This window comes from Dermacentor variabilis, chromosome 9 (assembly GCF_050947875.1).
Source record: "Dermacentor variabilis isolate Ectoservices chromosome 9, ASM5094787v1, whole genome shotgun sequence".
In the NCBI taxonomy this organism is placed as follows: Eukaryota; Metazoa; Arthropoda; class Arachnida; order Ixodida; family Ixodidae; genus Dermacentor; species Dermacentor variabilis.
This window is the reverse complement of record NC_134576.1, coordinates 7,384,781-7,410,387: the sequence shown is the minus strand read 5'-3', so window position 1 is coordinate 7,410,387 and position 25,607 is coordinate 7,384,781. Positions and strand designations below refer to the sequence as shown.

The 25,607-nt window shown below is 46.4% G+C and overlaps 1 non-coding gene across 1 annotated transcript; it reads left to right on the top strand.

Moving 5' to 3' along the window:
* Window positions 1–13,911: 13,911 nt before the first annotated feature.
* On the top strand, window positions 13,912–13,984 carry TRNAS-CGA (transfer RNA serine (anticodon CGA)). The gene has a single exon. It is a non-coding gene; the product is annotated as a tRNA-Ser (tRNA).
* The last annotated feature ends 11,623 nt before the right edge of the window (window positions 13,985–25,607 follow it).

Genomic DNA, 25,607 nt, shown 5'->3' with positions numbered 1-25,607 from the left:
GCTCAATATGTAGAGCATCGCACGCTAAATGCGAAGGTTGTGGGTTCGATTCCCCCCTTCGGCAAGCTGTTTTTTCGTCCACTTTAATTTCCAAGAATTTATCGTTTCTTCATTCCATTTATTAGGCACAACTAATTTCTCCTATGTTGTCCTAATGTCAGTGCTTGTTGGCTTCTCATGATATGACTACTAAGTATCGGGCCCCTCAGTTTACCTCCTTTCTTCACGTTTATTAAATAACGAGGGTCTCGAATCCGGCAACATTGATGCCTTCAGGCAGCATATGTGGGTTTATTGACCACTTGCCTTCATCCAAAGAGAATACTTTCTCGTGACGCCTGCGTCAACGAGGACGTTCCACGTCCGCCGCCAAGGTGTGTGACTGGTGGCGCTGGCTAACACTCCCAGGGTTTTACTAGTACACATATATACCCAAGAAAGTTGATGGGGAAACAGCGCCGCGGTAGCTCAATTTGTAGAGCAACACGCGAAATGCGAAGGTTGTGGGTTCGATTTCCCCCTGCGGCAAGTTGTTTTTTCGTCAACTTTAATTTCCATAAATTTATCATTTCTTCATTCCATTTATTAAGCTCAACTAATTTCCCCTATGTTGCCCTTGGTGTCAGTGCTTGTTGGCTCCTAATGATATGACTAATTAATATCGAGCCCCTCGATTACCCCCTTTCTTCTCGTTTATTACATAACGAGGGTCTCGAATCCGGCAACATTGATGCCTTCAGGTAGCATATGTGGGTGTATTGACCAGTTGCCTTCACCCAAAAAGATCACGTTCTCGTGACGCCTGCGGCAACGAGGACGTTCCATGTCCGCCGCCAAGGTCTGTGAGTGATGGCGCTGGCTAACACTCCCAGGGATTTACTAGTGCACATATATACCCAAGAAAGTTGATGGGGAAACAGCGCCGCTGTAGCTCGATTGCTAGAGCATCGCACGCGAAATGCGAAGGTTGTGGGTTCGATTCCCCCCTGCGGCAAGTTGTTCTTTCATCCAGTTTATTTTCCATTAATTTATCGTTTCTTCATTCCATTTATTAAGCACAATTATTTCACCTATGTTGTCCTTGCTGTCAGTGCTTGTTGGCTTCTGATGATACTACTAATAAATATAGGGCCCCTCGGTTACCCCCTTTATTCTTGTTTATTACATAACGAGGGTCTCGAATCCGGCAACATTGATGCCTTCAGGTAGCAAATGTGGGTGAATTGACCAGTTGCCTTCACCCAAAAAGATCACGTTCTCGTGACGCCTGCGGCAACGAGGACGTTCCATGTCCGCCGCCAAGGTCTGTGAGTGATGGCGCTCGCTAACACTCCCAGGGATTTACTAGTGCACATATATACCCAAGAAAGTTGATGGGGAAACAGCGCCGCTGTAGCTCGATTGCTAGAGCATCGCACGCGAAATGCGAAGGTTGTGGGTTCGATTCCCCCCTGCGGCAAGTTGTTCTTTCATCCAGTTTAATTTCCATTAATTTATCGTTTCTTCATTCCATTTATTAAGCCCAACTAATTTCTCCTCTGTTGTCCTTAATGTCAGTGCTTGTTGGCTTCTGATGATACGACTAATAAATATAAGGCCCCTCGGTTACCCCCTTTATTCTTGTTTATTACGTAACGAGGGTCTCGAATCCGGAAACCATTGATGCCTTCAGGTAGCATATGTGGGTGTATTGACCAGTTGCGTTCACCCACAAAGATCACGTTCTCGTGACGCCTGCGGCAACGAGGACGTTACACGACCGCCGCCAAGGTCTGTGAGTGGTGGCGCTGGCTAACACTCCCAGGGTTTTACTAGTACACATATATACCCAAGAAAGTTGATGGGGAAACAGCGCCGCGGTAGCTCAATTGGTAGAGCATCGCACGCGAAATGCGAAGGTTGTGGGATCGATTCCCCCCTGAGGCAAGTTGTTTTTTCATCCACTTTAATTTCTATTATTTATCGTTTCTTCATTCCATTTATTAAGCACAACTAATTTCCCTTATGTTGTCCTTGGTGTCATTGCTTGTTGGCTTCTCATGATATGACTAATAAATATCAGGCCCCTCGGTTAACCCCCTTTCTTCTCGTTTATTACATAACGAGGGTCTCGAATCCGGCAACATTGATGCCTTCAGGTAGCATGCGTGGGTTTATTGACCAGTTGCCTTCACCCAAAGAGATTACTTTCTCCTGACACCTGCGTCAACGAGGACGTTCCACGTCGGCCGCCAAGGTCTGTGAGTGGTGGCGCTGGCTAACACTCCCAAGGTTTACTAGTACACAAAAATACCCAAGAAAGTTGATGGGGAAACAGAGCCGCGGAAGCTCAATTGGTAGAGCATCGCACGCGAAATGCGAAGGTTGTGGGTTCGGTTCCCACCTGCGGCAAGTTGTTTTTTCATCCACTTTAATTTCTATTATTTATCGTTTCTTCATTCCATTTATTAAGCACAACTAATTTCCCTTATGTTGTCCTTGGTGTCATTGCTTGTTGGCTTCTCATGATATGACTAATAAATATCGGGCCCCTCGGTTAACCCCGTTTCTTGTCGTTTATTACATAACTAGGGCTCGAATCCGGCAACATTGATGCCCTCAGGTAGCATATGTGGGTTAATTGACCAGTTGCCTTCACCCAAAGAGATTACGTTCTCGTGACACCTGCGTCAACGAGGACGTTCCACGTCCGCCGCCAAGGTCTGTGAGTGGTGGCGCTGGCTAACACTCCCAGGGTTTACTAGTACACATAAATACCCAAGGAAGTTGATGGGGAAACAGAGCCGCGGAAGCTCAATTGGTAGAGCATCGCACGCGAAATGCGAAGGTTGTGGGTTCGGTTCCCACCTGCGGCAAGTTGTTTTTTCGTCCACTTTATAATAATTTATCATTTCTTCATTCCATTTATTAAGCCCAACTAATTTCCGCTATGTTGTCCTTGGTGTGAGTGCTTGTTGGCTTCTCATGATATGACTAATAAATATCGGGTACCTCGGTTACCCCCTTTCTTCTCGTTTATTACATAACGAGGGTCTCGAATCCGGCAATATTGATGCCTTCAGGTAGCATGCGTGGGTTAATTGACCAGTTGCCTTCACCCAAAAAGATCACGTTCTCGTGACGCCTGCGGCAACGAGGACGTTCCACGTCCGCCACCATGGTCAGTGAGTGGTGGCGCTGGCTGACACTACCAGGATTTTACTGGTACACATAAATACTCAAGAAAGTTGTGGGGAAACAGCGCCGCGGTAGCTCAATATGTAGAGCATCGCACGCGAAATGCAAAGGTTGTGGGTTCGGTTCCCCCCTGCGGCAAGTTATTTTTTCATCCACTTTAATTTCTATTATTTATCGTTTCTTCATTCCATTTATTAAGCACAACTAATTTCCCTTATGTTGTCCTTGGTGTCATTGCTTGTTGGCTTCTCATGATATGACTAATAAATATCAGGCCCCTCGGTTAACCCCCTTTCTTGTCGTTTATTACATAACGAGGGTCTCGAATCCGGCAACATTGATGCCTTCAGGTAGCATATGTGGGTGTATTGACCAGTTGCCTTCACACAAAAAGATCAAGTTCTCGTGACGCCTGCGGCAACGAGGACGTTCCACGTCCGCCGCCAAGGTCTGTGAATGGTGGCGCTGGCTAACAATCTCAGGGTTTACTAGTACACATATATACCCAAGAAAGTTGATGGGGAAACAGCGTCGAGGAAGCTCAATTGGTAGAGCATCGCGCGCGAAATGCGAAGGTTGTGGGTTCGGTTCCCACCTGCGGCAAGTTGTTTTTTCGTCCACTTTATAATAATTTATCATTTCTTCATTCCATTTATTAAGCCCAACTAATTTCCGCTATGTTGTCCTTGGTGTCAGTGCTTGTTGGCTTCTCATGATATGACTAATAAATATCGGGTACCTCGGTTACCCCTTTCTTCTCGTTTATTACATAACGAGGGTCTCGAATCCGGCAACATTGATGCCTTCAGATCGCATGCGTGGGTTTATTGACCAGTTGCCTTCACCCAAAGAGATTACTTTCTCCTGACACCTGCGTCAACGAGGACGTTCCACGTCGGCCGCCAAGGTCTGTGAGTGGTGGCGCTGGCTAACACTCCCAAGGTTTACTAGTACACAAAAATACCCAAGAAAGTTGATGGGGAAACAGAGCCGCGGAAGCTCAATTGGTAGAGCATCGCACGCGAAATGCGAAGGTTGTGGGTTCGGTTCCCACCTGCGGCAAGTTGTTTTTTCATCCACTTTAATTTCTATTATTTATCGTTTCTTCATTCCATTTATTAAGCACAACTAATTTCCCTTGTGTTGTCCTTGGTGTCATTGCTTGTTGGCTTCTCATGATATGACTAATAAATATCGGGCCCCTCGGTTAACCCCGTTTCTTGTCGTTTATTACATAACTAGGGCTCGAATCCGGCAACATTGATGCCCTCAGGTGGCATATGTGGGTTAATTGACCAGTTGCCTTCACCCAAAGAGATTACGTTCTCGTGACACCTGCGTCAACGAGGACGTTCCACGTCCGCCGCCAAGGTCTGTGAGTGGTGGCGCTGGCTAACACTCCCAGGGTTTACTAGTACACATAAATACCCAAGAAAGTTGATGGGGAAACAGAGCCGCGGAAGCTCAATTGGTAGAGCATCGCACGCGAAATGCGAAGGTTGTGGGTTCGGTTCCCACCTGCGGCAAGTTGTTTTTTCGTCCACTTTATAATAATTTATCATTTCTTCATTCCATTTATTAAGCCCAACTAATTTCCGCTATGTTGTCCTTGGTGTGAGTGCTTGTTGGCTTCTCATGATATGACTAATAAATATCGGGTACCTCGGTTACCCCCTTTCTTCTCGTTTATTACATAACGAGGGTCTCGAATCCGGCAATATTGATGCCTTCAGGTAGCATGCGTGGGTTAATTGACCAGTTGCCTTCACCCAAAAAGATCACGTTCTCGTGACGCCTGCGGCAACGAGGACGTTCCACGTCCGCCACCATGGTCAGTGAGTGGTGGCGCTGGCTGACACTACCAGGATTTTACTAGTACACATAAATACTCAAGAAAGTTGTGGAGAAACAGCGCCGCGGTAGCTCAATATGTAGAGCATCGCACGCGAAATGCAAAGGTTGTGGGTTCGGTTCCCCCCTGCGGCAAGTTATTTTTTCATCCACTTTAATTTCTATTATTTATCGTTTCTTCATTCCATTTATTAAGCACAACTAATTTCCCTTATGTTGTCCTTGGTGTCATTGCTTGTTGGCTTCTCATGATATGACTAATAAATATCAGGCCCCTCGGTTAACCCCCTTTCTTGTCGTTTATTACATAACGAGGGTCTCGAATCCGGCAACATTGATGCCTTCAGGCAGCATATGTGGGTTTATTGACCACTTGCCTTCATCCAAAGAGAATACTTTCTCGTGACGCCTGCGTCAACGAGGACGTTCCACGTCCGCCGCCAAGGTGTGTGACTGGTGGCGCTGGCTAACACTCCCAGGGTTTTACTAGTACACATATATACCCAAGAAAGTTGATGGGGAAACAGCGCCACGGTAGCTCAATTTGTAGAGCAACACGCGAAATGCGAAGGTTGTGGGTTCGATTTCCCCCTGCGGCAAGTTGTTTTTTCGTCAACTTTAATTTCCATAAATTTATCATTTCTTCATTCCATTTATTAAGCTCAACTAATTTCCCCTATGTTGCCCTTGGTGTCAGTGCTTGTTGGCTCCTAATGATATGACTAATTAATATCGAGCCCCTCGATTACCCCCTTTCTTCTCGTTTATTACATAACGAGGGTCTCGAATCCGGCAACATTGATGCCTTCAGGTAGCATATGTGGGTGTATTGACCAGTTGCCTTCACCCAAAAAGATCACGTTCTCGTGACGCCTGCGGCAACGAGGACGTTCCATGTCCGCCGCCAAGGTCTGTGAGTGATGGCGCTGGCTAACACTCCCAGGGATTTACTAGTGCACATATATACCCAAGAAAGTTGATGGGGAAACAGCGCCGCTGTAGCTCGATTGCTAGAGCATCGCACGCGAAATGCGAAGGTTGTGGGTTCGATTCCCCCCTGCGGCAAGTTGTTCTTTCATCCAGTTTATTTTCCATTAATTTATCGTTTCTTCATTCCATTTATTAAGCACAATTATTTCACCTATGTTGTCCTTGCTGTCAGTGCTTGTTGGCTTCTGATGATACTACTAATAAATATAGGGCCCCTCGGTTACCCCCTTTATTCTTGTTTATTACATAACGAGGGTCTCGAATCCGGCAACATTGATGCCTTCAGGTAGCAAATGTGGGTGAATTGACCAGTTGCCTTCACCCAAAAAGATCACGTTCTCGTGACGCCTGCGGCAACGAGGACGTTCCATGTCCGCCGCCAAGGTCTGTGAGTGATGGCGCTCGCTAACACTCCCAGGGATTTACTAGTGCACATATATACCCAAGAAAGTTGATGGGGAAACAGCGCCGCTGTAGCTCGATTGCTAGAGCATCGCACGCGAAATGCGAAGGTTGTGGGTTCGATTCCCCCCTGCGGCAAGTTGTTCTTTCATCCAGTTTAATTTCCATTAATTTATCGTTTCTTCATTCCATTTATTAAGCCCAACTAATTTCTCCTCTGTTGTCCTTAATGTCAGTGCTTGTTGGCTTCTGATGATACGACTAATAAATATAAGGCCCCTCGGTTACCCCCTTTATTCTTGTTTATTACGTAACGAGGGTCTCGAATCCGGAAACCATTGATGCCTTCAGGTAGCATATGTGGGTGTATTGACCAGTTGCCTTCACCCACAAAGATCACGTTCTCGTGACGCCTGCGGCAACGAGGACGTTACACGTCCGCCGCCAAGGTCTGTGAGTGGTGGCGCTGGCTAACACTCCCAGGGTTTTACTAGTACACATATATACCCAAGAAAGTTGATGGGGAAACAGCGCCGCGGTAGCTCAATTGGTAGAGCATCGCACGCGAAATGCGAAGGTTGTGGGATCGATTCCCCCCTGAGGCAAGTTGTTTTTTCATCCACTTTAATTTCTATTATTTATCGTTTCTTCATTCCATTTATTAAGCACAACTAATTTCCCTTATGTTGTCCTTGGTGTCATTGCTTGTTGGCTTCTCATGATATGACTAATAAATATCAGGCCCCTCGGTTAACCCCCTTTCTTGTCGTTTATTACATAACAAGGGTCTCGAATCCGGCAACATTGATGCCTTCAGGTAGCATATGTCGGTTTATTGACCAGTTGCCTTCACCCAAAAAGATCACGTTCTCGTGACGCCTGCGGCAACGAGGACGTTCCATGTCCGCCGTCAAGGTCTGTGAGTGGTGGCGCTCGCTAACACTCCCAGGGATTTACTAGTGCACATATATACCCAAGAAAGTTGATGGGGAAACAGCGCCGCTGTAGCTCGATTGCGAGAGCATCGCACGCGAAATGCGAAGGTTGTGGGTTCGATTCCCCCCTGCGGCAAGTTGTTCTTTCATCCAGTTTAATTTCCATTAATTTATCGTTTCTTCATTCCATTTATTAAGCCCAACTAATTTCTCCTATGTTGTCCTTAATGTCAGTGCTTGTTGGCTTCTGATGATACGACTAATAAATATAGGGCCCCTCGGTTTCCCTCTTTCTTCTCGTTTATTACATAACGAGGGTCTCGAATCCGGCAACATTGATGCCTTCAGGTAGCATATGTGGGTGTATTGACCAGTTGCCTTCACCCAAAAAGATCAAGTTCTCGTGACGCCTGCGGCAACGAGGACGTTCCACGTCCGCCGCCAAGGTCTGTGAATGGTGGCGCTGGCTAACAATCTCAGGGTTTACTAGCACACATATATATCCAAGAAAGTTGATGGGGAAACAGCGTCGAGGAAGCTCAATTGGTAGAGCATCGCGCGCGAAATGCGAAGGTTGTGGGTTCGGTTCCCACCTGCGGCAAGTTGTTTTTTCGTCCACTTTATAATAATTTATCATTTCTTCATTCCATTTATTAAGCCCAACTAATTTCCGCTATGTTGTCCTTGGTGTCAGTGCTTGTTGGCTTCTCATGATATGACTAATAAATATCGGGTACCTCGGTTACCCCTTTCTTCTCGTTTATTACATAACGAGGGTCTCGAATCCGGCAACATTGATGCCTTCAGGTAGCATGCGTGGGTTTATTGACCAGTTGCCTTCACCCAAAGAGATTACTTTCTCCTGACACCTGCGTCAACGAGGACGTTCCACGTCGGCCGCCAAGGTCTGTGAGTGGTGGCGCTGGCTAACACTCCCAAGGTTTACTAGTACACAAAAATACCCAAGAAAGTTGATGGGGAAACAGAGCCGCGGAAGCTCAATTGGTAGAGCATCGCACGCGAAATGCGAAGGTTGTGGGTTCGGTTCCCACCTGCGGCAAGTTGTTTTTTCATCCACTTTAATTTCTATTATTTATCGTTTCTTCATTCCATTTATTAAGCACAACTAATTTCCCTTATGTTGTCCTTGGTGTCATTGCTTGTTGGCTTCTCATGATATGACTAATAAATATCGGGCCCCTCGGTTAACCCCGTTTCTTGTCGTTTATTACATAACTAGGGCTCGAATCCGGCAACATTGATGCCCTCAGGTAGCATATGTGGGTTAATTGACCAGTTGCCTTCACCCAAAGAGATTACGTTCTCGTGACACCTGCGTCAACGAGGACGTTCCACGTCCGCCGCCAAGGTCTGTGAGTGGTGGCGCTGGCTAACACTCCCAGGGTTTACTAGTACACATAAATACCCAAGAAAGTTGATGGGGAAACAGAGCCGCGGAAGCTCAATTGGTAGAGCATCGCACGCGAAATGCGAAGGTTGTGGGTTCGGTTCCCACCTGCGGCAAGTTGTTTTTTCGTCCACTTTATAATAATTTATCATTTCTTCATTCCATTTATTAAGCCCAACTAATTTCCGCTATGTTGTCCTTGGTGTGAGTGCTTGTTGGCTTCTCATGATATGACTAATAAATATCGGGTACCTCGGTTACCCCCTTTCTTCTCGTTTATTACATAACGAGGGTCTCGAATCCGGCAATATTGATGCCTTCAGGTAGCATGCGTGGGTTAATTGACCAGTTGCCTTCACCCAAAAAGATCACGTTCTCGTGACGCCTGCGGCAACGAGGACGTTCCACGTCCGCCACCATGGTCAGTAAGTGGTGGCGCTGGCTGACACTACCAGGATTTTACTGGTACACATAAATACTCAAGAAAGTTGTGGGGAAACCGCGCCGCGGTAGCTCAATATGTAGAGCATCGCACGCGAAATGCAAAGGTTGTGGGTTCGGTTCCCCCCTGCGGCAAGTTATTTTTTCATCCACTTTAATTTCTATTATTTATCGTTTCTTCATTCCATTTATTAAGCACAACTAATTTCCCTTATGTTGTCCTTGGTGTCATTGCTTGTTGGCTTCTCATGATATGACTAATAAATATCGGGTACCTCGGTTACCCCTTTCTTCTCGTTTATTACATAACGAGGGTCTCGAATCCGGCAACATTGATGCCTTCAGGTAGCATGCGTGGGTTTATTGACCAGTTGCCTTCACCCAAAGAGATTACTTTCTCCTGACACCTGCGTCAACGAGGACGTTCCACGTCGGCCGCCAAGGTCTGTGAGTGGTGGCGCTGGCTAACACTCCCAAGGTTTACTAGTACACAAAAATACCCAAGAAAGTTGATGGGGAAACAGAGCCGCGGAAGCTCAATTGGTAGAGCATCGCACGCGAAATGCGAAGGTTGTGGGTTCGGTTCCCACCTGCGGCAAGTTGTTTTTTCATCCACTTTAATTTCTATTATTTATCGTTTCTTCATTCCATTTATTAAGCACAACTAATTTCCCTTATGTTGTCCTTGGTGTCATTGCTTGTTGGCTTCTCATGATATGACTAATAAATATCGGGCCCCTTGGTTAACCCCGTTTCTTGTCGTTTATTACATAACTAGGGCTCGAATCCGGCAACATTGATGCCCTCAGGTAGCATATGTGGGTTAATTGACCAGTTGCCTTCACCCAAAGAGATTACGTTCTCGTGACACCTGCGTCAACGAGGACGTTCCACGTCCGCCGCCAAGGTCTGTGAGTGGTGGCGCTGGCTAACACTCCCAGGGTTTACTAGTACACATAAATACCCAAGAAAGTTGATGGGGAAACAGAGCCGCGGAAGCTCAATTGGTAGAGCATCGCACGCGAAATGCGAAGGTTGTGGGTTCGGTTCCCACCTGCGGCAAGTTGTTTTTTCGTCCACTTTATAATAATTTATCATTTCTTCATTCCATTTATTAAGCCCAACTAATTTCCGCTATGTTGTCCTTGGTGTGAGTGCTTGTTGGCTTCTCATGATATGACTAATAAATATCGGGTACCTCGGTTACCCCCTTTCTTCTCGTTTATTACATAACGAGGGTCTCGAATCCGGCAATATTGATGCCTTCAGGTAGCATGCGTGGGTTAATTGACCAGTTGCCTTCACCCAAAAAGATCACGTTCTCGTGACGCCTGCGGCAACGAGGACGTTCCACGTCCGCCACCATGGTCAGTGAGTGGTGGCGCTGGCTGACACTACCAGGATTTTACTAGTACACATAAATACTCAAGAAAGTTGTGGAGAAACAGCGCCGCGGTAGCTCAATATGTAGAGCATCGCACGCGAAATGCAAAGGTTGTGGGTTCGGTTCCCCCCTGCGGCAAGTTATTTTTTCATCCACTTTAATTTCTATTATTTATCGTTTCTTCATTCCATTTATTAAGCACAACTAATTTCCCTTATGTTGTCCTTGGTGTCATTGCTTGTTGGCTTCTCATGATATGACTAATAAATATCAGGCCCCTCGGTTAACCTCCTTTCTTGTCGTTTATTACATAACAAGGGTCTCGAATCCGGTAACATTGATGCCTTCTGGTAGCATATGTGGGTTTATTGACCAGTTGCCTTCAACCAAAAAGATCACGTTCTCGTGACGCCTGGGCCAACGAGGACGTTCCAGGTCCGCCACCAAGGTCAGTGAGTGGTGGCGCTGGCTAACACTACCAGGATTTTAGTAGTACACATAAATACCCAAGAAAGTTGACTGGGAAACAGCGCCGCGGTAGCTCAATATGTAGAGCATCGCACGCTAAATGCGAAGGTTGTGGGTTCGATTCCCCCCTTCGGCAAGCTGTTTTTTCGTCCACTTTAATTTCCAATAATTTATCGTTTCTTCATTCCATTTATTAGGCACAACTAATTTCTCCTATGTTGTCCTAATGTCAGTGCTTGTTGCCTTCTTATGATATGACTACTAAGTATCGGGCCCCTCAGTTTACCTCCTTTCTTCACGTTTATTAAATAACGAGGGTCTCGAATCCGGCAACATTGATGCCTTCAGGCAGCATATGTGGGTTTATTGACCACTTGCCTTCATCCAAAGAGAATACTTTCTCGTGACGCCTGCGTCAACGAGGACGTTCCACGTCCGCCGCCAAGGTGTGTGACTGGTGGCGCTGGCTAACACTCCCAGGGTTTTACTAGTACACATATATACCCAAGAAAGTTGATGGGGAAACAGCACCGCGGTAGCTCAATTTGTAGAGCAACACGCGAAATGCGAAGGTTGTGGGTTCGATTTCCCCCTGCGGCAAGTTGTTTTTTCGTCAACGTTAATTTCCATAAATTTATCATTTCTTCATTCCATTTATTAAGCTCAACTAATTTCCCCTATGTTGTCCTCGGTGTCAGTGCTTGTTGGCTCCTAATGATATGACTAATTAATATCGAGCCCCTCGATTACCCCCTTTCTTCTCGTTTATTACATAACGAGGGTCTCGAATCCGGCAACATTGATGCCTTCAGGTAGCATATGTGGGTGTATTGACCAGTTGCCTTCACCCAAAAAGATCACGTTCTCGTGACGCCTGCGGCAACGAGGACGTTCCATGTCCGCCGCCAAGGTCTGTGAGTGATGGCGCTGGCTAACACTCCCAGGGATTTACTAGTGCACATATATACTCAAGAAAGTTGATGGGGAAACAGCGCCGCTGTAGCTCGATTGCTAGAGCATCGCACGCGAAATGCGAAGGTTGTGGGTTCGATTCCCCCCTGCGGCAAGTTGTTCTTTCATCCAGTTTATTTTCCATTAATTTATCGTTTCTTCATTCCATTTATTAAGCACAATTATTTCACCTATGTTGTCCTTGCTGTCAGTGCTTGTTGGCTTCTGATGATACTACTAATAAATATAGGGCCCCTCGGTTACCCCCTTTATTCTTGTTTATTACATAACGAGGGTCTCGAATCCGGCAACATTGATGCCTTCAGGTAGCATATGTGGGTGTATTGACCAGTTGCCTTCACCCACAAAGATCACGTTCTCGTGACGCCTGCGGCAACGAGGACGTTCCACGTCCGCCGCCAAGGTCTGTGAGTGGTGGCGCTGGCTAACACTCCCAGGGTTTTACTAGTACACATACATACCCAAGAAAGTTGATGGGGAAACAGCGCCGCGGTAGATCAATTGGTAGAGCATCGCACGCGAAATGCGCAGGTTGTGGGATCGATTCCCCCCTGCAGGAAGTTGTTTTTTCATCCACTTTAATTTCTATTATTTATCGTTTCTTCATTCCATTTATTAAGCACAACTAATTTCCCTTATGTTGTCCTTGGTGTCATTGCTTGTTGGCTTCTCATGTAATGACTAATAAATATCAGGCCCCTCGGTTAACCCCCTTTCTTGTCGTTTATTTCATAACAAGGGTCTCGAATCCGGCAACATTGATGACTTCAAGTAGCATATGTGGGTTCATTGACCCGTTGCCTTCACCCAAAAAGATGACGTTCTCGTGATGCCTGCGACAAGGAGGACGTTCCACGTCCGCCGCCAAGGTCTGTGAGCGGTGGCGCTGGCTAACACTCAAAGGGTTTACTAGCACACATAAATACCCAAGAAAGTTGATAGGGAAACAGCGCCGCGGTAGCTCAATTCTTAGAGCATCGCACGCGAAATTCGAAGGTTGTGGGTTCGGTTACCACCTGTGGCACGTTGTTTTTTCATCCACTTTAATTTCTAATGATTTATCGTTTCTTCATTACATTTATTAAGCACAACTAATTTCCCCCTGTGTTGTCCTTGGTGTCAGTGCTTGTTGGCTTCTCATGATATGACTAATAAATATCGGGCCCCTTGGTTAACTCCCTTTCTTTGGTTTATTACATAACGAGGGTCTCGAATCGGGGCAACATTGATGCCTTCAGGTAGCATATGTGGGTTTATTGACCAGTTGCCTTCACCCAAAAAGATGACGTTCTGGTGACGCCTGCGGCAACGAGGACTTTCCACGTCCGCCGCCAAGGCCTGTGAGTGGTTGCGCTGGCTAACACTCCCAGGGTTTACAAGTGCGCATAAATACCCAAGAAAGTTGATGGGGAAACAGCGCAGCTCTAGCACAATTGGTAGAGCATCGCACGCGAAATGCGAAGGGTGTGGGTTCGGTTCTAACCTGCGGCAAGTTGTTTTTTCATCGACTTTAATTTCCCTTATTTATCGTTTCTTCATTCCATTTATTAGGCACAACTAATTTCCCTTATGTTGTCCTTGGTGTCAGTTCTTGTTGGCTTCTCATGATATGACTAATAAATATCGGGCCCCTCGGTTAACCCCCTTTCTTCTCGTTTATTACATAACGAGGGTCTCGAATCCGGCAACATTGATGCCTTCAGGTAGCATATGTGGGTTTATTGACCAGTTGCCTTCACCCCAAAAGATCACGTTCTCGTGACGCCTGCGTCAACGAGGACCTTCCACGTCCGCCGCCAAGGTCTGTGAGTTTTGGTGCTGGCTAACACTCCCAGGGTTTACTAGCACACCTAAATACCCAAGTGAGTTGATTGCGAGACAGCGCCGCGGTAGCTCAATTGGTAGAGCATCGCACGCGAAATGCGAAGGTTGTGGGTTCGGTTCCCACCTGCGGCAGGTTGTTTTATCATCCACTTTAATTTCTATTTTTTATCGTTTCTTAATTCCATTTATTAAGCACAACGAATTTCCCCTATGTTGTCCTTGGTGTCAGTGCTTGTTGGCTTCTCATGATACGACTAATAAATATCGGGCCCCTCGGATAACCCCCTTTCTTCTCGTTTATTACATAGCGAGGGTCTCGAATCCGGCAACATTGATGCCTTCAGGTAGCATATGTCGGTGTGTTGACCAGTTGCCTTCACCCAAAAAGATCACGTTCTCGTGACGCCTGCGGCAACGAGGACGTTCCACGTCCGCCGCCAAGGTCTGTGAGTGGTAGCGCTGGCTAACGCTCCCAGGGTTTTACTAGTACACATAAATACTCAAGAAAGTTGATGGGGAATAAGCGCCGCGGTAGCTCAATTTGTAGAGCAACACGCGAAATGCGAAGGTTGTGGGTTCGCTTCCCACCTGCGGCAAGTTATTTTTTCGTCAACTTTAATTTCCATAAATTTATCATTTCTTCATTCCATTTATTAAGCTCAACTAATTTCCCCTATGTTGTCCTTGGTGTCATTGCTTGTTGGCTTCTCATGATATGACTAATAAATATCGGGCCCCTCGGTTAACCCCCTTTCTTCTCGTTTATTACATAGCGAGGGTCTCGAATCCGGCAACATTGATGCCTTCAGGTAGCATATGTCGGTGTGTTGACCAGTTGCCTTCACCCAAAAAGATCACGTTCTCGTGACGCCTGCGGCAACGAGGACGTTCCACGTCCGCCGCCAAGGTCTGTGAGTGGTGGCGCTGGCTAACGCTCCCAGTGTTTTACTAGTACACATAAATACTCAAGAAAATTTGGGGAAACAGCGCCGCGATAGCTCAATTGTTAGAGCATAGCACGCGAACTGTGAAGGTTGTGGGTTCGATTCCCCTGCGGCAAGTTGTTTTTTCATCCAGTTTAATTACCATTTTTATCGTTTCTTCATTCCATTTGTTAAGCCCAACTAATTTCTCCTATGTTGTCCTTAATGTCAGTGCTATTGGCTTCTGATGATACGACTAATAAATATAGGGCCGCTCGGTTACCCCCTTTCTTCTCGTTTATTACATAACGAGGGTCTCGAATCCGGCAACATTGATGCCTTCAGGTAGCATATGTCGGTGTGTTGACCAGTTGCCTTCACCCAAAAAGATCACGTTCTCGTGACGCCTGCGGCAACGAGGACGTTCCACGTCCGCCGCCAAGGTCTGTGAGTGGTGGCGCTGGCTAACGCTCCCAGGGTTTTACTAGTACACATAAATACTCAAGAAAATTGTGGGGAAACAGCGCCGCGATAGCTCAATTGTTAGAGCATAGCACGCGAACTGTGAAGGTTGTGGGTTCGGTTCCCACCTGCGGCAAGTTGTTTTTTCATCCCCTTTGATTTCTATTATATTTATCGTTTCTTCATTCCATTTATTAAGCACAACTAATTTCCCCTATGTTGTCCTTGGTGTCAGTGCTATTGGCTTCTGATGATACGACTAATAAATATAGGGCTCCTCGGTTACCCCCTTTCTTCTCGTTTATTACATAACGAGGGTCTCGAATCCGGCAACATTGATGCCTTCAGGTAGCATATGTGGGTGTATTGACCAGTTGCCTTCACCCAAAAAGATCAAGTTCTCGTGACGCCTGCGGCAACGAGGACGTTCCACGTCCGCCACCAAGGTCAGTGAGTGGTGGCGCTGGCTGACACTACCAGAAATTTACTAGTACACATAACTAATCAAGAAAGTTGTGGGGAAACAGCGCCGCGGTAGCTCAATTGTTAGAGCTTAGCACGCGAAATGGGAAGGTATTGGGTTCGGTTCCCACCTGCGGCAAGTTGTTTTTTAATCCATTATAATTTCTATTATATTTATCGTTTCTTCATTCAATTTATTAAGCACAACTAATTTCCCCTATGTTGTCCTTGGTGTCAGTGCTATTGGCTTCTGATGATACGACTAATAAATATAGGGCTCCTCGGTTACCCCCTTTCTTCTCGTTTATTACATAACGAGGGTCTCGAATCCGGCAACATTGATGCCTTCAGGTAGCATATCTGGGCGCATTGACCAGTTGCCTTCACTCAAAAAGATCACGTTCTCGTGACGCCTGCGGCAACGAGGACGTTCCATGTCCGCCGCCAAGGTCTGTGAGTGGTGGCGCTCGCTAACACTCCCAGGGATTTACTAGTGCACATATATACCCAAGAAAGTTGATGGGGAAACAGCGCCGCATAGCTCGATTGCAAGAGCATCACACGCGAAATGCGAAGGTTGTGGGTTCGATTCCCCCCTGCGGCAAGTTGTTCTTTCATCCAGTTTAATTTCCATTAATTTATCGTTTCTTCATTCCATTTATTAAGCACAACTAATTTTCCCTATGTTGTCCTTGGTGTCAGTGCTATTGGCTTCTGATGATACGACTAATAAATATAGGGCTCCTCGGTTACCCCCTTTCTTCTCGTTTATTACATAACGAGGGTCTCGAATCCGGCAACATTGATGCCTTCAGGTAGCATATGTCGGTGTGTTGACCAGTTGCCTTCACCCAAAAAGATCACGTTCTCGTGACGCCTGCGGCAACGAGGACGTTCCACGTCCGCCGCCAAGGTCTGTGAGTGGTGGCGCTGGCTAACGCTCCCAGGGTTTTACTAGTACACATACATACTCAAGAAAATTGTGGGGAAACAGCGCCGCGATAGCTCAATTATTAGAGCATAGCACGCGAAATGTGAAGGCTGTGGGTTCGGTTCCCACCTGCGGCAAGTTGTTTTTACATCCACTTTAATTTCTATTATATTTATCGTTTCTTCATTCCATTTATTAAGCACAACTAATTTCCCCTATGTTGTCCTTGGTGTCAGTGCTTGTTGGCTTCTCATGATATGACAAATAAATATCGGCCCCTCGGTTACCCCCTTTCTATTGTTTATTACATAACGAAGGTCTCGAATCCGGCAACATTGATCCCTTCAGGTAGCATATGTGGGTGTATTGACCAGTTGCCTTCACCCAAAAAGATCACGTTCCCGTGACGCCTGCGGCAACGAGGACGTTCCATGTCCGCCGCCAAGGTCTGTGAGTGGTGGCGCTCGCTAACACTCCCAGGGATTTACTAGCGCACATATATACCCAAGAAAGTTGATGGGGAAACAGCGACGCTGTAGCTCGATTGCAAGAGCATCGCACGCGAAATGCGAACGTTGTGGGTTCGATTCCCCCCTGCGGCAAGTTGTTCTTTCATCCAGTTTAATTTCCATTAATTTATCGTTTCATCATTCCATTTATTAAGCACAACTAATTTCCCCTATGTTGTCCTTGGTATCAGTGCTATTGCCTTCTGATGATACGACTAATAAATATAGGGCTCCTCGGTTACCCCCTTTCTTCTCGTTTATTACATAACGAGGGTCTCGAATCCGGCAACATTGATGCCTTCAGGTAGCATATCTGGGCGCATTGACCAGTTGCCTTCACCCAAAAAGATCACGTTCTCGTGACGCCTGCGGCAACGAGGACGTTCCATGTCCGCCGCCAAGGTCTGTGAGTGGTGGCGCTCGCTAACACTCCCAGGGATTTACTAGTGCACATATATACCCAAGAAAGTTGATGGGGAAACAGCGCCGCTGTAGCTCGATTGCAAGAGCATCGCACGCGAAATGCGAAGGTTGTGAGTTCGATTCCCCCCTGCCGCAAGTTGTTCTTTCATCCAGTTTAATTTCCATTAATTTATCGTTCCTTCATTCCATTTATTAAGCCCAACTAATTTCTCCTATGTTGTCCCTAATGTATGTGCTTGTTGGGTTCTGATGATACGACTAATAAATATAGGGCCCCTCGGTTTCCCCCTTTCTTCTCGTTTATTACATAACGAGGGTCTCGAATCCGGCAACATTGATGCCTTCAGGTAGCATATGTGGGTGTATTGACCAGTTGCCTTCACCCAAAAAGATCAAGTTCTCGTGACGCCTGCGGCAACGAGGACGTTCCACGTCCGCCACCAAGGTCAGTGAGTGGTGGCGCTGGCTGACACTACCAGGAATTTACTAGTACACATAACAAATCAAGAAAGTTGTGGGGAAACAGCGCCGCGGTAGCTCAATTGTTAGAGCTTAGGACGCGAAATGGGAAGGTTGTGGGTTCGGTTCCCACCTGCGGCAAGTTGTTTTTTAATCCACTTTAATTTCTATTATATTTATCGTTTCTTCATTCAATTTATTAAGCACAACTAATTTCCCCTATGTTGTCCTTGGTGTCAGTGCTTGTTGGCTTCTCATGATATGACAAATAAATATCGGGCCCCTCGGTTACCCCCTTTCTATTGTTTATTACATAATGAGGGTCTCGAATCCATCAATATTGATGCCTTCAGGTAGCATATGTGGGTGTATTGACCAGTTGCCTTCACCCAAAAAGATCACGTTCTCGTGTAGCCTGCGGCAACGAGGACGTTCCACGTCCGCCGCCAAGGTCTGTGAGTGATGGCGCTCGCTAACACTCCCAGGGATTTACTAGTACACATATATACCCAAGAAAGTTGATGGGGAAACAGCGCCGCCGTAGCTCAATTGGTAGAGCATCGCACGCGAAATGCGATGGTTGTGTGATCGATTCCCCCCTGCGGCAAGTTGTATTTTCATCCACTTTAATTTCTATTATTTATCGTTTCTTCATTCCATTTATTAAGCACAACTAATTTCCCTTATGTTGTCCTTGGTGTCATTGCTTGTTGGCTTCTCATGATATGACTAAAAAATATAGGGCCCCTCGGTTACCCCATTTATTCTTGTTTATTACATAACGAGGGTCTCGAATCCGGCAACATCGATGCCTTCAGGTAGCATATGTGGGTGAATTGACCAGTTGCCTTCACCCAAAGAGATCACGTTCTCGTGACGCCTGCGGCAACAAGGACGTTCCATGTCCGCCGCCAAGGTCTGTGAGTGATGGCGCTCGCTAACACTCCCAGGGATTTACTACTGCACATATATACCCAAGAAAGTTGATGGGGAAACAGCGCCGCTGCAGCTCGATTGCTAGAGCATCGCACGCGAGATGCGAAGGTTGTGGGTTCGATTTCCCCCGGCGGCAAGTTGTTCTTTCATCCAGTTTAATTTCCATTAATTTATCGTTTCTTCATTCCATTTATTAAGCCCAACTAATTTCTCCTATGTTGTCCTTAATGTCAGTGCTTGTTGGCTTCTGATGATACGACTAATAAATATAAGGCCCCTCGGTTACCCCCTTTATTCTTGTTTATTACGTAACGAGGGTCTCGAATCAGGAAACATTGATGCCTTCAGGTAGCATATGTGGGTGTATTGACCAGTTGCCTTCACCCACAAAGATCACGTTCTCGTGACGCCTGCGGCAACGAGGACGTTACACGTCCGCCGCCAAAGTCTGTGAGTGGTGGCGCTGGCTAACACTCCCAGGGTTTTACTAGTACACATATATACCCAAGAAAGTTGATGGGGAAACAGCGCCGCGGTAGCTCAATTGGTAGAGCATCGCACGCGAAATGCGAAGGTTGTGGGATCGATTCCCCCATGCGGCAAGTTGTTTTTTCATCCACTTTAATTTCTATTATTTATCGTTTCTTCATTCCATTTATTAAGCACAACTAATTTCCCTTATGTTGTCCTTGCTGTCAGTGCTATTGCCTTCTGATGATACGACTAATAAATATAGGGCTCCTCGGTTACCCCCTTTCTTCTCGTTTATTACATAACGAGGGTCTCGAATCCGGCAATATTGATGCCTTCAGGTAGCATATCTGGGCGCATTGACCAGTTGCCTTCACCCAAAAAGATCACGTTCTCGTGACGCCTGCGGCAACGAGGACGTTCCATGTCCGCCGCCAAGGTCTGTGAGTGGTGGCGCTCGCTAACACTCCCAGGGATTTACTAGTGCACATATATACCCAAGAAAGTTGATGGGGAAACAGCGCCGCTGTAGCTCGATTGCAAGAGCATCGCACGCGAAATGCGAAGGTTGTGGGTTCGATTCCCCCCTGCCGCAAGTTGTTCTTTCATCCGGTTTAATTTCCATTAATTTATCGTTTCTTCATTCCATTTATTAAGAACAAACTAATTTCTCCTATGTTGTCCTTAATGTATGTGCTTGTTGGGTTCTGATGATACGACTAATAAATATAGGGCCCCTCGGTTTCCCCCTTTCTTCTCGTTTATTACATAACGAGGGTCTCGAATCCGGCAACATTGATGCCTTCAGGTAGCATATGCGGGTGTATTGACCAGTTGCCTTCACCCAAAAAGATCAAGTTCTCGTGACGCCTGCGGCAACGAGGACGTTCCACGTCCGCCACCAAGGTCAGTGAGTGGTGGCGCTGGCTGACACTACCAGGAATTTACTAGTACACATAACTAATCAAGAAAGTTGTGGGGAAACAGCGCCGCGGTAGCTCAATTGTTAGAGCTTAGCACGCGAAATGGGAAGGTTGTGGGTTCGGTTCCCACCTGCGGCAAGTTGTTTTTTCATCCACTTTAATTTCTATTATATTTATCGTTTCTTCATTCAATTTATTAAGCACAACTAATTTCCCCTATGTTGTCCTTGGTGTCAGTGCTTGTTGGCTTCTCATGATATGACAAATAAATATCGGGCCCCTCGGTTATCCCCTTTCTATTGTTTATTACATAATGAGGGTCTCGAATCAATCAATATTGATGCCTTCAGGTAGCATATGTGGGTTTATTGACCAGTTGCCTTCACCCAAAGAGATCACGTTCTCGTGACGCCTGCGGCAACGAGGACGTTCCATGTCCGCCGCCAAGGTCTGTGAGTGGTGGCGCTCGCTAACACTCCCAGGGATTTACTAGTGCACATATATACCCAAGAAAGTTGATGGGGAAACAGCGTCGAGGAAGCTCAATTGGTAGAGCATCACACGCGAAATGCGAAGGTTGTGGGTTCGGTTCCCACCTGCGGCAAGTTGTTTTTTCGTCCACTTTATAATAATTTATCATTTCTTCATTCCATTTATTAAGCCCAACTAATTTCCGCTATGTTGTCCTTGGAGTCAGTGCTTGTTGGCTTCTCATGATATGACTAATAAATATCGGGTACCTCGGTTACCCCCTTTCTTCTCGTTTATTACATAACGAGGGTCTCGAATCCGGCAACACTGATGCCTTCAGGTAGCATACGTGGGTTTATTGACCAGTTGCCTTCACCCAAAGAGATTACGTTCTCGTGACACCTGCGGCAACGAGGACGTTCCACGTCCGCCACCGAGGTCAGTGAGTGGTGGCGCTGGCTGACACTACCAGGAATTTACTAGTACACATAAATAATCAAGAAAGTTGTGGGGAAACAGCGCCGCGGTAGCTCAATTGTTAGAGCTTAGCACGCGAAATGGGAAGGTTGTGGGTTCGGTTCCCACCTGCGGCAAGTTGTTTTTTAATCCACTTTAATTTCTATTATATTTATCGTTTCTTCATTCAATTTATTTGGCACAACTAATTTCCCCTATGTTGTCCTTGGTGTCAGTGCTTGTTGGCTTTCATGATATGACAAATAAATATTGGGCCCCTCGGTTACCCCCTTTCTATTGTTTATTACATAACGAGGGTCTCGAATCCGGCAATATTGATGCCTTCAGGTAGCATATGTGGGTGTATTGACCAGTTGCCTTCACCCACAAAGGTCACGTTCTCGTGAAGCCTGCGGCAACGCGGACGTTCCACGTCCGCCGCCAAGGTCTGTGAGTGATGGCGCTCGCTAACACTCCCAGGGATTTACTAGTACACATATATACCCATGAAAGTTGATGGGGAAACAGCGCCGCCGTAGCTCAATTGGTAGAGCATCGCACGCGAAATGCGATGGTTGTGGGATCGATTCCCCCCTGCGGCAAGTTGTATTTTCATCCACTTTAATTTCTATTATTCATCGTTTCTTCATTCCATTTATAAAGCACAACTAATTTCCCTTATGTTGTCCTTGGTGTCATTGCTTGTTGGCTTCTCATGATATGACTAATAAATATAGGGCCCCTCGATTACCCCATTTATTCTTGTTTATTACATAACGAGGGTCTCGAATCCGGCAACATTGATGCCTTCAGGTAGCATATGTGGGTGAATTGACCAGTTGCCTTCACCCAAAAAGATCACGTTCTCGTGACGCCTGCGGCAACGAGGACGTTCCATGTCCGCCGCCAAGGTCTGTGAGTGATGGCGCTCGCTAACACTCCCAGGGATTTACTAGTGCACATATATACCCAAGAAAGTTGATGGGGAAACAGCGCCGCTGTAGCTCGATTGCTAGAGCATCGCACGCGAAATGCGAAGGTTGTGGGTTCGATTCCCCCCTGCGGCAAGTTGTTCTTTCATCCAGTTTAATTTCCATTAATTTATCGTTTCTTCATTCCATTTATTAAGCCCAACTAATTTCTCCTCTGTTGTCCTTAATGTCAGTGCTTGTTGGCTTCTGATGATACGACTAATAAATATAAGGCCCCTCGGTTACCCCCTTTATTCTTGTTTATTACGTAACGACGGTCTCGAATCCGGAAACCATTGATGCCTTCAGGTAGCATATGTGGGTGTATTGACCAGTTGCCTTCACCCACAAAGATCACGTTCTCGTGACGCCTGCGGCAACGAGGACGTTACACGTCCGCCGCCAAGGTCTGTGAGTGGTGGCGCTGGCTAACACTCCCAGGGTTTCACTAGTACACATATATACCCAAGAAAGTTGATGGGGAAACAGCGCCGCGGTAGCTCAATTGGTAGAGCATCGCACGCGAAATGCGAAGGTAGTGGGATCGATTCCCCCCTGAGGCAAGTTGTTTTTTCATCCACTTTAATTTCTATTATTTATCGTTTCTTCATTCCATTTATTAAGCACAACTAATTTCCCTTATGTTGTCCTTGGTGTCATTGCTTGTTGGCTTCTCATGATATGACTAATAAATATCAGGCCCCTCGGTTAACCCCCTTTCTTGTCATTTATTACATAACAAGGGTCTCGAATCCGGCAACATTGATGCCTTCAGGTAACTTATGTGGGTTTATTGACCAGTTGCCTTCACCCAAAAAGATCACGTTCTCGTGACGCCTGCGGCAACGAGGACGTTCCACGTCCGCCGCCAAGGTCTGTGAGTGGTGGCGCTGGCTAACACTCCCAGGGTTTACTAGTACACATAAATACCCAAGAAAGTTGATGGGGAAACAGAGCCGCGGAAGCTCAATTGGTAGAGCATCGCACGCGAAATGCGAAGGTTGTGGGTTCGGTTCCCACCTGCGGCAAGTTGTTTTTTCGTCCACTTTATAATAATTTATCATTTCTTCATTCCATTTATTAAGCCCAACTAATTTCCGCTATGTTGTCCTTGGTGTGAGTGCTTGTTGGCTTCTCATGATATGACTAATAAATATCGGGTACCTCGGTTACCCCCTTTCTTCTCGTTTATTACATAACGAGGGTCTCGAATCCGGCAATATTGATGCCTTCAGGTAGCATGCGTGGGTTAATTGACCAGTTGCCTTCACCCAAAAAGATCACGTTCTCGTGACGCCTGCGGCAACGAGGACGTTCCACGTCCGCCACCATGGTCAGTGAGTGGTGGCGCTGGCTGACACTACCAGGATTTTACTAGTACACATAAATACTCAAGAAAGTTGTGGGGAAACAGCGCTGCGGTAGCTCAATATGTAGAGCATCGCACGCGAAATGCAAAGGTTGTGGGTTCGGTTCCCCCCTGCGGCAAGTTATTTTTTCATCCACTTTAATTTCTATTATTTATCGTTTCTTCATTCCATTTATTAAGCACAACTAATTTCCCTTATGTTGTCCTTGGTGTCATTGCTTGTTGGCTTCTCATGATATGACTAATAAATATCAGGCCCCTCGGTTAACCCCCTTTCTTGTCGTTTATTACATAACAAGGGTCTCGAATCCGGTAACATTGATGCCTTCAGGTAGCATATGTGGGTTTATTGACCAGTTGCCTTCAACCAAAAAGATCACGTTCTCGTGACGCCTGGGCCAACGAGGACGTTCCAGGTCCGCCACCAAGGTCAGTGAGTGGTGGCGCTGGCTAACACTACCAGGATTTTAGTAGTACACATAAATACCCAAGAAAGTTGACTGGGAAACAGCGCCGCGGTAGCTCAATATGTAGAGCATCGCACGCTAAATGCGAAGGTTGTGGGTTCGATTCCCCCCTTCGGCAAGCTGTTTTTTCGTCCACTTTAATTTCCAATAATTTATCGTTTCTTCATTCCATTTATTAGGCACAACTAATTTCTCCTATGTTGTCCTAATGTCAGTGCTTGGCTTCTCATGATATGACTACTAAGTATCGGGCCCCTCAGTTTACCTCCTTTCTTCACGTTTATTAAATAACGAGGGTCTCGAATCCGGCAACATTGATGCCTTCAGGTAGCATATGTGGGTGTATTGACCAGTTGCCTTCACCCAAAAAGATCACGTTCTCGTGACGCCTGCGGCAACGAGGACGTTCCATGTCCGCCGCCAAGGTCTGTGAGTGATGGCGCTGGCTAACACTCCCAGGGATTTACTAGTGCACATATATACCCAAGAAAGTTGATGGGGAAACAGCGCCGCTGTAGCTCGATTGCTAGAGCATCGCACGCGAAATGCGAAGGTTGTGGGTTCGATTCCCCCCTGCGGCAAGTTGTTCTTTCATCCAGTTTATTTTCCATTAATTTATCGTTTCTTCATTCCATTTATTAAGCACAATTATTTCACCTATGTTGTCCTTGCTGTCAGTGCTTGTTGGCTTCTGATGATACGACTAATAAATATAAGGCCCCTCGGTTACCCCCTTTATTCTTGTTTATTACGTAACGACGGTCTCGAATCCGGAAACCATTGATGCCTTCAGGTAGCATATGTGGGTGTATTGACCAGTTGCCTTCACCCACAAAGATCACGTTCTCGTGACGCCTGCGGCAACGAGGACGTTACACGTCCGCCGCCAAGGTCTGTGAGTGGTGGCGCTGGCTAACACTCCCAGGGTTTTACTAGTACACATATATACCCAAGAAAGTTGATGGGGAAACAGCGCCGCGGTAGCTCAATTGGTAGAGCATCGCACGCGAAATGCGAAGGTAGTGGGATCGATTCCCCCCTGAGGCAAGTTGTTTTTTCATCCACTTTAATTTCTATTATTTATCGTTTCTTCATTCCATTTATTAAGCACAACTAATTTCCCTTATGTTGTCCTTGGTGTCATTGCTTGTTGGCTTCTCAAGATATGACTAATAAATATCAGGCCCCTCGGTTAACCCCCTTTCTTGTCATTTATTACATAACAAGGGTCTCGAATCCGGCAACATTGATGCCTTCAGGTAGCTTATGTGGGTTTATTGACCAGTTGCCTTCACCCAAAAAGATCACGTTCTCGTGACGCCTGCGGCAACGAGGACGTTCCATGTCCGCCGTCAAGGTCTGTGAGTGGTGGCGCTCGCTAACACTGCCAGGGATTTACTATTGCACATATATACCCAAGAAAGTTGATGGGGAAACAGCGCCGCTGTAGCTCGATTGCGAGAGCATCGCACGCGAAATGCGAAGGTTGTGGGTTCGATTCCCCCCTGCGGCAAGTTGTTCT